Raw genomic sequence first — 12,823 nt, 5'->3', positions numbered from 1 at the left:
CGCAAACAGCCGCAATTGGCCGGTCTGAATTGAACGGCCAATGGCGGCGATCGCCGATGCGGGGGGGAGGCGACACCCCCCTGGGCATCGTGTACAGATGTCCTGCTGTTATGAACAGCAGCCATCTTTACTTTAAAACTTTTATTTTTGATACGGTAACCCCTTCTGCATTTGGCGTACATGTACGGCAAGATGCGGGAAGTCAATGCTTTCCATGACGTACATGTACGGCAAATGTCGGGAAGGGGTTAAAGAGAGCAATGTTTCTTGCTTTCCACAATGCATCTTTCACAGAATTTATCACTTGCCAAGCGACTCGGTTTTCACATCTCATTAGATTTAAGGAGACTCCATATAGTACCTGTTTGTAACAAAGAGTCTGCACCTTACCGACCTCCTTTATGAAGCTAGATGCTTTCTCCCAGATTTAATTTGCATATTTACACGCCCATAGTAGATGTTCCACAGTTTCTGACTCGCCGCAATGGATTCTGGGACTTTTGGCTGATCTAACTAGGCCCCTATTATGCTGAAAATCCCTAACAGGGACACACTGATGCACTGCTGCCCAGGCTAGATCCTTCTGCGGATTAAATAAACAATTAGCAGAGACATTTTTCCAAATTTGTTTAGTCAATGCAACCGGGTACTGTTCAATTGGCAATGTAGTTTTTCTTTTGCTGCACATAACAGGTTAACTTTCTCTGATCTTTTAACACCTCAATGTTTACATGCTGTAGTTTAAACTGCACTACAATTTTTTCCACCACCTCGTAAAACTTGGGGAGAATCAGAGCATAAGGTCTGTGTAACTCCAACTTTACCCATGAATATTTCTGCAGGACATAACCTGTGAAGAATAATGTCCACATACCAAAGCTGAAAAATGTCAAGTAAATGAACATATCAAGATCAGGCATACTCTTGCCTCCTTGCCTTTTTTCTCTGCATACGTTGTCTCTGGATAGTTTTTCCATCTGCGAGCTCCAAAAAAAAAAGAATAAAACTTTTTAAAGTCTTTTTAACAATAAATTATTCATGGGAAATACAAGGCCCACAAATAAAATGACCGGCAAAAGTTCTGCTTTGATTACCAAAACTTTACCTTCCATGGAAAGGTCCTTTAACCCCTTAAGGACGCAGCCACTTTTGGACCATATGACACAGCCTCATTTTTTAAATCTGACATGCGTCACTTTATGTGGTAATAACTCTGGAACGCTTTTACCTATCCAAGTGATTCTGAGATTGTTTTCTCGTGACATATTGTACTTTATGTTAGTGAAAAAATGTGGTCGATATATTCAATATTTTTGTGCGAAAAACACCAAAATTTAGAGAAAATTTGCAAAAAAATTAGCATTTTCTAAATTCAAATGTATCTGCTTGTAAGACAGATAGTAATACCACACAAAATAGTTACTAGCTAACATTTCCAATATGTCTACTTTAGATTGGCATCGTTTTTTGAACATCCTTTTATTTTTTTAGGACGTTACAAGGCTTATAAGTTTAGAAGCAATTTCTCACATTTTCAAGAAAATTTCAAAAGCCTATTTTTTTAGGGACCAGTTCAGTTCTGAAGTGGCTTTGAGTGCCTTATATATTAGGAACCCCCACAAATCACCCCATTTTAAAAACTGCACCCCTTAAAGTACTCAAAACAGCATTTAGAAAGTTTCTTAACCCTTTGTGTTTCACAGGAATTAAAGCAAAGTGGAAGGGAAATTTGCAAATTTCATTTTTTTTTGCAGAAATTCCATTTTAATCCATTTTTCATAGTTACATAGTTAGTACGGCTGAAAAAAGACACATGTCCATCAAGTTCAACCAAGGGATGGGAAAAGGGAAGGAAAAATTTCTACACATAGGAGCTAATATTGTTTTGTTCTAGGAAATTATCTAACCCTTTTTTAAAGCCATCTACTGTCCCTGCTGTGACCAGCTCCTGCGGTAGGCTATTCCATAGATTCACAGTTCTCACTGTAAAGAAGCCTTGTCGCCTCTGCAGCTTGAACCTTTTTTTCTCCAGACGGAGGGAGTGCCCCCTTGTTTTTTGAGCGGGTTTTACAAGGAACAGGATATCACCATATTTTTTGTATGTGCCATTAATATATTTATATAAGTTAATCATGTCCCCCCTTAGTCGTCTTTTTTCAAGGCTAAATAGGTTTAATTCTTTCAATCTTTCCTCATAACTTAAATTCTCCATGCCCCTTATTAGCTTCGTTGCTCTTCTTTGTATTTTTTCCAACTCCAGGGCATCCTTTCTATGAACTGGAGCCCAGAACTGAACTGCATATTCTAGATGAGGCCTCACTAATTCTTTGTAGAGTGGCATTATTACATCCCTGTCCCGCGAGTCCATGCCTCTTTTAATACACGACAATATCCTGCTGGCCTTTGAAGCAGCTGATTGACACTGCATGCTGTTATTGAGTTTATGATTTACAAGTACACCCAGATCCTTCTCAACAAGTGAATCCGCCAGTGTAGCGCCCCCTAGGACATATGATGCATGCAGGTTGTTGGTACCCAGATGCATAACTTTACATTTATCTACATTAAACTTCATTTGCCAAGTGGACGCCCAAACACTTAGTTTGTTTAAATCTGCCTGTAATTCATGAACATCTTCCATAGTCTGAACTATATTACATAGCTTGGTGTCATCTGCAAAAATAGAAATAGTGCTATTAATCCCTTCCTCTATATCATTAATAAATAAGTTGAATAATAGTGGTCCCAGCACTGAACCCTGGGGTACACCACTTATAACCGGTGACCATTCAGAGAAGGAATCATTGACCACAACTCTCTGGATACGGTCCTTGAGCCAATTCTCAATCCAATTACAAACTATATTTTCTAAACCTATAGTCCTTAATTTACCCATTAGGCGTCTATGGGGGACAGTGTCAAATGCCTTTGCAAAGTCCAAAAACACTAAATCCACAGCGGCCCCTCTGTCTAGACTTCTGCTCACCTCTTCATAAAAACAGATTAGGTTAGTTTGACAACTTCTGTCCTTAGTAAAACCGTGCTGGCTGTCACTTATAATGCTATTTATTGTCACATAATCCTGTATATAGTCCCTCAATAGCCCCTCAAACATTTTCCCCACGATGGATGTTAAGCTTACTGGTCTATAATTACCCGGGGAAGACCTAGAGCCCTTTTTGAAAATAGGCACCACATTTGCCCTGCGCCAGTCCCTTGGCACTATACCAGTCACTAGAGATTCTCTGAATATTATGAAAAGGGGGACAGAAATAACTGAACTAAGCTCTTTAAGAATTCTAGGGTGTAACCCATCTGGTCCCGGAGCCTTGTGCACATTTATTTTATTTTATTTAGCTTGGACCATCTCTACATTCATCCAATTCAGTATATCAACCGATATATTAACAGCACTGGCACCGGCTACATCAGCTGCTCTTTCTTCTGTTGTATATACAGAGCTAAAGAACCCATTTAGTAACTCTGCCTTCTCTTGATCCCCTGTGATCAACTCCCCATTACCATTATCTAGGGGTCCTACATGTTCAGACCTTGGTTTTTTTGCATTTATATGCTTGAAGAATTTTTTAGGATTTGTTTTACTATCCTTGGCCACCTGCCTTTCATTTTGTATTTTTGCTAATTTTATTACATTTTTACAGATTTTATTAAGCTCTTTATATTTTACAAAGGCTACAGCTGTACCCTCAGATTTGTATTTTTTTAAATGCCCTTTTTTTGTCATGTATTGCCCCTTTCACAGGAGGTGTAAGCCATGTGGGGTTTAATTTGAGTCGTTTATACTTATTACCTGTAGGAATAAATTTTGCACTATAATAACTCAAAGTAGATTTGAAAATCTCCCATTTATCATTTGTTCCATTATTTGACATTAGTTCTTCCCAGTCTATATCCTGAATTGCAGCCCTCATCCTGGGGAAATTGGCTTTCTTAAAATTAAATGTTTTTGCCCTCCCAGCCTGCGTTTGTTTTTTACAGTATAGGTAAAATGTAACTATATTGTGATCACTGTTACCGAGGTTTTCACGAACATTGACATTCCCAACAAGATCTGCATTATTAGAAATGACCAGATCCAACAGAGCTTCACCTCTAGTCGGGTCTTCCACAAACTGGCCCATAAAATTTTCCTGCAACAGGTTGAGGAAATGTCTCCCCTTTGCAGTTGAAGCCGAACCATGACACCAATTAATATCCCGGAAATTAAAATCTCCCATTATCACTACAGTACCCGCCTGTGCAGCCCGCTCCATCTGTTTATATAGCTGAACTTCCATCTCCTCAGTTATATTGGGGGGTCTATAGATTACACCAAAAGTAATTTTTTCAGTGTTTACCTCCCTTTCTAGTTCCACCCACAAGGTTTCAACCTCCTCACAGTCTTCACCCACTATTGTCTCTTTCACACTCGCCTTCATATCACTTCTCACATACAGACATACACCACCACCTTTCCTATTTGTCCTGTCTTTACGAAAAAGTGTAAAACCCTGTAGATTTACAGCCCAGTCATGTGAAGAGTCCAGCCATGTTTCAGCAACACCAACTATATCTATATTTTCTTCCAGTATCAAGGCCTCCAGCTCCCCCATTTTGCTTGCTAGACTTCTGGCATTTGTGAACATACACTTTAACTTGCCTGTCAGTTTTTCACTTTTATTATCAGAAATGTGATTTGACATTAATCGGTCCTTTTTATTTACACTGATGTTTTGTAACGAAAGGATCTCCTTATCTTGTTGTCTAGTCCTCTCCCCACATTCTGTTTCTCCCCCCACCAATATAGTCTGACCCCTCTCTAACCTGGCTACCCCTTTTTTTTCTACATTTCCTGTAATACTGATGTTTTTACCAGAGAAACACAACTGAATATTTATTGCCCTGATTCTCAAGTTTTTAGAAATATCCCACATGTGGCCCTAGTGCGCTACTGCACAAACACCGGCCTCAGAAGCAAAGGAGCACCTAGAGGATTTTTGGGCCTTCCTTTTCTTAAATTATATTTCAGGCACCATGTCAGGTTAGAAGAGGTCTTGTGGTGCCGAAACAAAGGAAACCCCCCAAAAGTGACTCCATTTGGGAAACTATACCCTTTGAGGAATTCATCTAGGGGTGTAGTGAGCATTTTGACCCCACAGGTGTTTCATAGATTTCATTAGAATTGGGCAGTGAAAGTGAAAAATTACATTATTTTCCAATAAGATGTAGCTTTACCTCAAAATTATTATTTTTTTCAACAAATAAATGAGGAAAAGCACCCCAATATTTGTAAAGCAACTTCTCCAGAGTACGGAAATACCCAACATGTGGTCATAAACTGCTGTGTGGGCAAGCGGCAGGACTTGGAAGGGAAGGCACGCCATTTAGCTTTTGGAGCGCTGATTTTGCTGGATTCATTTCTCTGCACCATGTCGCATTTGTAAAGCTCCTAAGGTACCAGAACAGTGGAAACCCCCCAAAAATGACTCCATTTAGGAAACGACACCCCTTGAGGAATTCATCTAGGGGTGTAGTGAGCATTTTGACCCCACAGGTGTTTCATAGATTTCATTAGAATTGGGCAGTAAACATGAAAAATTTCATTTTTTTCCCACTAAGACGTAGCTTTAGGTAAAAATGTTTCATTTTATCATCAAATAAAGGAGAAAAATCACCGTAACATTTGTAAAGCAACTTCTCCAGAGTACGGAAATACCCCATATGTGGTAATAAAGTACTGTATGAATACACATCAGGGCTCAGAAGAGAAGGCGCGCCATTTGGCTTTTGGAGAGCAGATTTTGCTGGATTGGTTTTTCTGCACCATGTCGCTTTTGCAAAGCCCCTTAAGTAGCAGTACAGTGGAAACTACCCAAAAGTGACTCCATTTGGCAAACTACACCCATTGAGGAATTAATCTAGGGGTGTAGTGAGCATTTTGACCCCACATGTGTCTCATATATTTTATTAGAAATAGGCAGTGAAAATTAAAAATTACATTATTTTCCAATAAGACGCAGCATTAGTTAAAATTTTTTCATTTTCTCAACAAATAAAGGAGAAAAAGCACCGTAACATTTGTAAAGCAATTTCTTCAGAGTAGGGAAATACCCTACACGTGGTCATAAACTGCTAATTGGACACACAGCAAGGCTCTAAAGGGAAGGAGCGCCATTTAGTATTTGGAGTACATCCGGGTATATGTAAGCTAGGCGCAGTACATCAGGGTATATGTAAGCTTGGCGGAGTACATCAGGGTATATGTAAGCTTGGCGGAGTGCATCAAGGCATATGTAAGCTGGGCGGAGTGCAACAGGTCATAATAGGATGATGTAATAATGGGGAAAATGAATAATCCATGGATTGGTGTGGTCGCTTTTAACCAATCCTTTATACACAGGCCGGGATAATTGGGTATTATACAAAATATCTGCGCTCCAGTGTTGACTTATATTTGACTTCTTCACTAGGCCTATAAGCCGCACAAGGCCCTAAAGTTTCCTCATCTCCGCTGCATCTACAGGGTCCAGCAAATGACGATGTGGGGTGTTTAGTGAAATTCTACTGGACCTAAAAATGAGTCTGGGCCGTCACTTAGAATCATTTTGCATCATTGTGTTTTCAGAGTCATAACGTGTTATTTTTCCGGTGATGGAGCTGTGTGAGGGCGCGTTTTTTGTGGAACGAGATGTAATTTTTATTGGTTCCATTTTGGGGTACATGCAATTTTTTTTATCACTATTTATTCAATTTTTTGGGAGATGAGGAAACCAAAAAACAGCCATTCCATCACGTTTTTGTTTTTTTACAGTGTTCACAATGCCGTATAAACAACATGTTAACTTTATTCTGCGGGGCGAGACGATTACAGCGACACCAAATTTATATTGTTTTTTTACGTTTACGTTTCACGTTTTTACGTGAGGAGGTTGAAACCTTGTGGGTGGAACTAGAAAGGGAGGTAAACACTGAAAAAATTACTTTTGGTGTAATCTATAGACCCCCCAATATAACTGAGGAGATGGATGTTCAGCTATATAAACAGATGGAGCGGGCTGCACAGGCGGGTACTGTAGTGATAATGGGAGATTTTAATTACCGGGATATTAATTGGTGTCATGGTTCAGCTTCAACTGCAAAGGGGAGACATTTCCTCAACCTGTTGCAGGAAAATTTTATGGGCCAGTTTGTGGAAGACCCGACTAGAGGTGAAGCTCTGTTGGATCTGGTCATTTCTAATAATGCAGATCTTGTTGGGAATGTCAATGTTCGTGAAAACCTCGGTAACAGTGATCACAATATAGTTACATTTTACCTATACTGTAAAAAACAAACGCAGGCTGGGAGGGCAAAAACATTTAATTTTAAGAGAGCCAATTTTCCCAGGATGAGGGCGGCAATTCAGGATATAGACTGGGAAGAACTAATGTCAAATAATGGGACAAATGATAAATGGGAGATTTTCAAATCTACTTTGGGTAATTATAGTGCAAAATTTATTCCTATAGGTAACAAGTATAAACGACTCAAATTAAACCCCACATGGCTTACACCTCCTGTGAAAGGGGCAATACATGACAAAAAAAGGGCATTTAAAAAATACAAATCTTAGGGTACAGCTGTAGCCTTTGTAAAATATAAAGAGCTTAATAAAATCTGTAAGAATGTAATAAAATTAGCAAAAATACAAAATGAAAGGCAGGTGGCCAAGGATAGTAAAACAAATCCCAAAAAATTCTTCAAGTATATAAATGCTAAAAAGCCAAGGTCTGAACATGTAGGACCCCTAGATAATGGTAATGGGGAGTTGATCACAGGGGATCAAGAGAAGGCAGAGTTACTAAATGGGTTCTTTAGCTCTGTATATACAACTGAAGAAAGAGCAGCTGATGTAGCCGGTGCCAGTGCTGTTAATATATCAGTTGATATACTGAATTGGATGAATGTAGAGATGGTCCAAGCTAAATTAAATAAAATAAATGTGCACAAGGCCCCGGGACCAGATGGGTTACACCCTAGAATTCTTAAAGAGCTTAGTTCAGTTATTTCTGTCCCCCTTTTCATAATATTCAGAGAATCTCTAGTGACTGGTATAGTGCCAAGGGATTGGCGCAGCGCAAATGTGGTGCCTATTTTCAAAAAGGGCTCTAGGTCTTCCCCAGGTAATTATAGACCAGTAAGCTTAACATCCATCGTGGGGAAAATGTTTGAGGGGCTATTGAGGGACTATATACAGGATTATGTGACAATAAATAGCATTATAAGTGACAGGCTGCACGGTTTTACTAAGGACAGAAGTTGTCAAACTAACCTAATCTGTTTTTATGAAGAGGTGAGCAGAAGTCTAGACAGAGGGGCCGCTGTGGATTTAGTGTTTTTGGACTTTGCAAAGGCATTTGACACTGTCCCCCATAGACGCCTAATGGGTAAATTAAGGACTATAGGTTTAGAAAATATAGTTTGTAATTGGATTGAGAATTGGCTCAAGGACCGTATCCAGAGAGTTGTGGTCAATGATTCCTTCTCTGAATGGTCACCGGTTATAAGTGGTGTACCCCAGGGTTCAGTGCTGGGACCACTATTATTCAACTTATTTATTAATGATATAGAGGATGGGATTAATAGCACTATTTCTATTTTTGCAGATGACACCAAGCTATGTAATATAGTTCAGAATATGGAAGATGTTCATGAATTGCAAGCAGATTTAAACAAACTAAGTGTTTGGGCGTCCACTTGGCAGATGAAGTTTAATGTAGATAAATGTAAAGTTATGCATCTGGGTACCAACAACCTGCATGCATCATATGTCCTAGGGGGAGCTACACTGGCGGATTCACTTGTTGAGAAGGATCTGGGTGTACTTGTAAATCATAAACTCAATAACAGCATGCAGTGTCAATTAGCTGCTTCAAAGGCCAGCAGGATACTGTCGTGTATTAAGAGGCATGGACTCGCGGGACAGGGATGTAATATTACCACTTTACAAAGCATTAGTGAGGCCTCATCTAGAATATGCAGTTCAGTTCTGGGCTCCAGTTCATAGAAAGGATGCCCTGGAGTTGGAAAAAATACAAAGAAGAGCAACAAAGCTAATTAGGGGCATGGAGAATTTAAGTTATGAGGAAAGATTGAAAGAATTAAACCTATTTAGCCTTGAAAAAAGACGACTAAGGGGGGACATGATTAACTTATATAAATATATTAATGGCACATACAAAAAATATGGTGAAATCCTGTTCCTTGTAAAACCCCCTCAAAAAACAAGGGGGCACTCCCTCCGTCTGGAGAAAAAAAGGTTCAACCTGCAGAGGCGACAAGTCTTCTTTACTGTGAGAACTGTGAATCTATGGAATAGCCTACCGCAGGAGCTGGTCACAGCAGGGACAGTAGATAGCTTTAAAAAAGGGTTAGATAATTTCCTAGAACAAAAAAATATTAGCTCCTATGTGTAGACATTTTTCCTTCCCTTTTCCCTTCCCTTGGTTGAACTTGATGGACATGTGTCTTTTTTCAGCCGTACTAACTATGTAACTACGTTCCCACAATAAAAATACTGTTTTCTAAAAAAATCATGTTTTAGTGTCGCCATTTTCTGAGAGCCGTAACTTTTTTATTTTTTAGTTGATATCGCTCCGGGACGGCTTGTTTTATGCGTGACAAACTGTAGTTTCTATTGGTACCATTTTGCGTTACTTGCAACTTTTTGATCACTTTTTATTACATTTTTTTTGAGACATGATGACCAAAAAATAAAATGCTGTCATTGTTTTTTATTAAAAAATGTTACGGTGTTCACCGTGCGGTAAAAATATTGTGATATTTTTATAGATCAGGCCGTTCCGAACGCGGCAATACCTATTATGTATATTTTTTTTTCATATCTTCATTTTTTTTCTAATAATAAAGGAGTTGATCAGGGAAACAGGACAAGTGTTGTTTTTATTATTTATTTATTAACTTTTATTTATTTTTCTTTTTACATTTTTTACTTTTTCTTTTACACTGACCTGGGGACTTGAAGATCTGGTCTTCTGATCCCCGGTACGATGCACTGCACTACTTATGTAGTGCAGTGGATCGTAACTGTCATTTTTCATTTGACAGTTAGCGTATTAGGTCCTGCCTCAGGCAAGACCTAATAGGCTACCGTACCTGGGCAACCAGGAAGCCTAGTAACGGCTTCCTGGTTGCCATAGCAACAATCGCCACCCGGGGGTTACAGAGGGAGCTCCCTCCCTCTGTCAACCACTTCAATGCGGCGGACGTCATTGACAGCCGCATTGAAGGGGTTAAATGGCTGCGATCGGCGATAACAGCCATTGCAGCGGCATGTCAGCTGTGTATAACAGCTGACAGCCGCTGAAGATAAAGCGCGCACAGCTCCTGTGCTCGCTTTATCTGCAGGGCGTAACTGTACGCCCGAATGCGGGAACTCACTTGGTTTTCGGACGTACAGTTACGCCCAAATGCAGGAAGGGGTTAATTTCCAAAAATGTACTTATTTTTGCATTTTAGTTTTGACCATCTCCCAACTTTCCTCTCCTGAGACCTCTTTATTGAACCAAATCCGAAGGACTTTTATTTTATCAGATAATTTTATCTGGTCTGGCAATTCTTGCTGCCATGCACCCAATGTCATACAAGCACATTTGTTAATATTTAGTACTAACCCTGCGGCACCTTCAAACATTCTTGACCAAAGGATGACTCGCTGTACACTTGTGCCTGTAGAAGCAACAATATTAACATCATCCATATATGCAATACACTTAACTTGATTTCCATTAGACCCAGGCAAAAAAATTCCTTTGATAATCTTAGCATTCCTCAAAGTCATTAAAAATGGCTCCGAAGTGCAAATAAAGAGGATTGGTGAAAGAGGGCACCCCTGCCTTACTCCACACAAGAGTGGCACCCCTCATAAAACATACCATTAATTTCAACAGTACTATATGCTCCCTTATATAGGGTTTTAATTTGATTAACAAAACCGGTCGGAAACCCCATTTTCTCCAAGACCTGAAATAAAAAGGACTGGTTAACTGAATCATAAGCTTTTTTGAAATCAAGACTTAATAAACAAACTGCTTGTTTCCTGTCTGTACTATACAGTAACGCATCTCTCAGTACTGACAAGCTCTGGGCAATGCATCTCCCAGGTACTGCACAGGATTGGTCCTCACCTATTACCTTGTGAATGACCTTTTTCATTCTATTGGCCAAAATTGTTGCCGCTAGTTTCATATCACAATTTAACAAAGTTATCGGCCTCCAGTTTCCAATGTCCTGCTTGTCACCTCCTTTAAATAACAAAGTAATACCCCCCTCCTGAAGGCTAGAGGGTACAGAGGACTCCTTTAAAATGTCTCTGCATATCAAAGTAACCTCTTCTTTTATAATATGTAAAATTCGTATGTCAGCCCATCTACTCCAGGGGTTTTATTTTTACTAAAACTTTTTAAAGTATCCAAAATTTCCTCTTCTGTTACCTCCTCCAGTAGGCCTTTACAGTCTTCCTCCGTCAGATTAGAATCTAAAACCTTTAGAAATTGATTAACACAACTACTATCTCTTCTCTCCTGCGAAAATAGAGATGCATAAAAGTTGCTTGCCACTTTAAGCATACCCTGGGTATTCTCCACATACCCATCTCCATATTTTAAAGAAATCATTTTTTTATTTTTTTTTATTTATTAAAGAAATAACTTGAACATTTCTCTCCTTCTTCAACCCATTTTGTTTTAGTACCAAAAATAATTTTTTTACCATTCTCAATTTTTTTCTCCCTTTCCATTTTAAGAAAGGAGATCCTTTCCTCCACATCATAACCCCTTTCTTTTGCAGCATGTAGGGCCCGAAGTTTAAAAACTACACCATTTATTTCTTCTCTTTTTTTCTGCGGCGATCCGTCCCACTTTTTAAAGAAATTTTTAATGTCTTTCTTAACACGCAGCCACCAGCAAAGACTGGACGTATATTTGATTCTGGAAAACTTCAACTTAAAAAAACATATTAGAAAAACTTTCTACTACTCTCTGGTCTTCTAATAGCAGTCTGTTTAGCTTCCAGAACCCTCTTCCACACTCTAAACCTCCTTCAAAACATATTTCAACTAATAACCCATGATGGTCTGAAAATACATTATCCTCTAACTTGCAATCAATAATTTTTACATTTTTTGACACAAACACATAATCTATACGTGAGCTGGTTTGTCCATTTGACCATGTGTACCCAGCATCACCTGCCTTACACGAGACCCATGCGTCTGTTAGATTTGTATCAGATACCAAAGTTCTCAGTACTTTACTAGCAATGTCCTCTTTAGTGTCTTCTTGGTCCCTTTTCCTCTTTCGATCTCTTTTGTCCAGGACAGTGTTGAAATCTCCACAGATAACTGTTGGTCTCGCATCTGGAACAAAGAGAGACAATGCTTCCAAAAGTTCCACCCTCCCTTTTTTCCCGGGAAGTGCATAAATATTAAAAACTTATAACGTTATATATAACGAAAAACTTTTTTGTGCAGAACAGCAGTTGCATAAAGCAAACGTCCAGGTATAATCTCCTGAAAACTAAAAATTTCCCAATCTGGGCTGTTAAACAAAATACAAATACCTGCTGATCTATTATCTAGACCAGTGGACCATACTGAAGGCCCTTTAGTCCATTCCTTTTCCAATGGCTTAATGTCCGCATCAAAGCCTATGCCACATTCCTGTAAAAACAAAATATCTGCAGGCATAGAGCCCAAATAATTTAAAACTGCTGCTCTTCTCACCTTTCCTTTAATACTCCTTACATTTAAGGAGAAACTTTTTAG

Source organism: Rhinoderma darwinii, chromosome 5 (assembly GCF_050947455.1).
Source record: "Rhinoderma darwinii isolate aRhiDar2 chromosome 5, aRhiDar2.hap1, whole genome shotgun sequence".
NCBI classification, from domain to species: Eukaryota; Metazoa; Chordata; class Amphibia; order Anura; family Rhinodermatidae; genus Rhinoderma; species Rhinoderma darwinii.
This window is presented reverse-complemented; position numbering follows the sequence as displayed.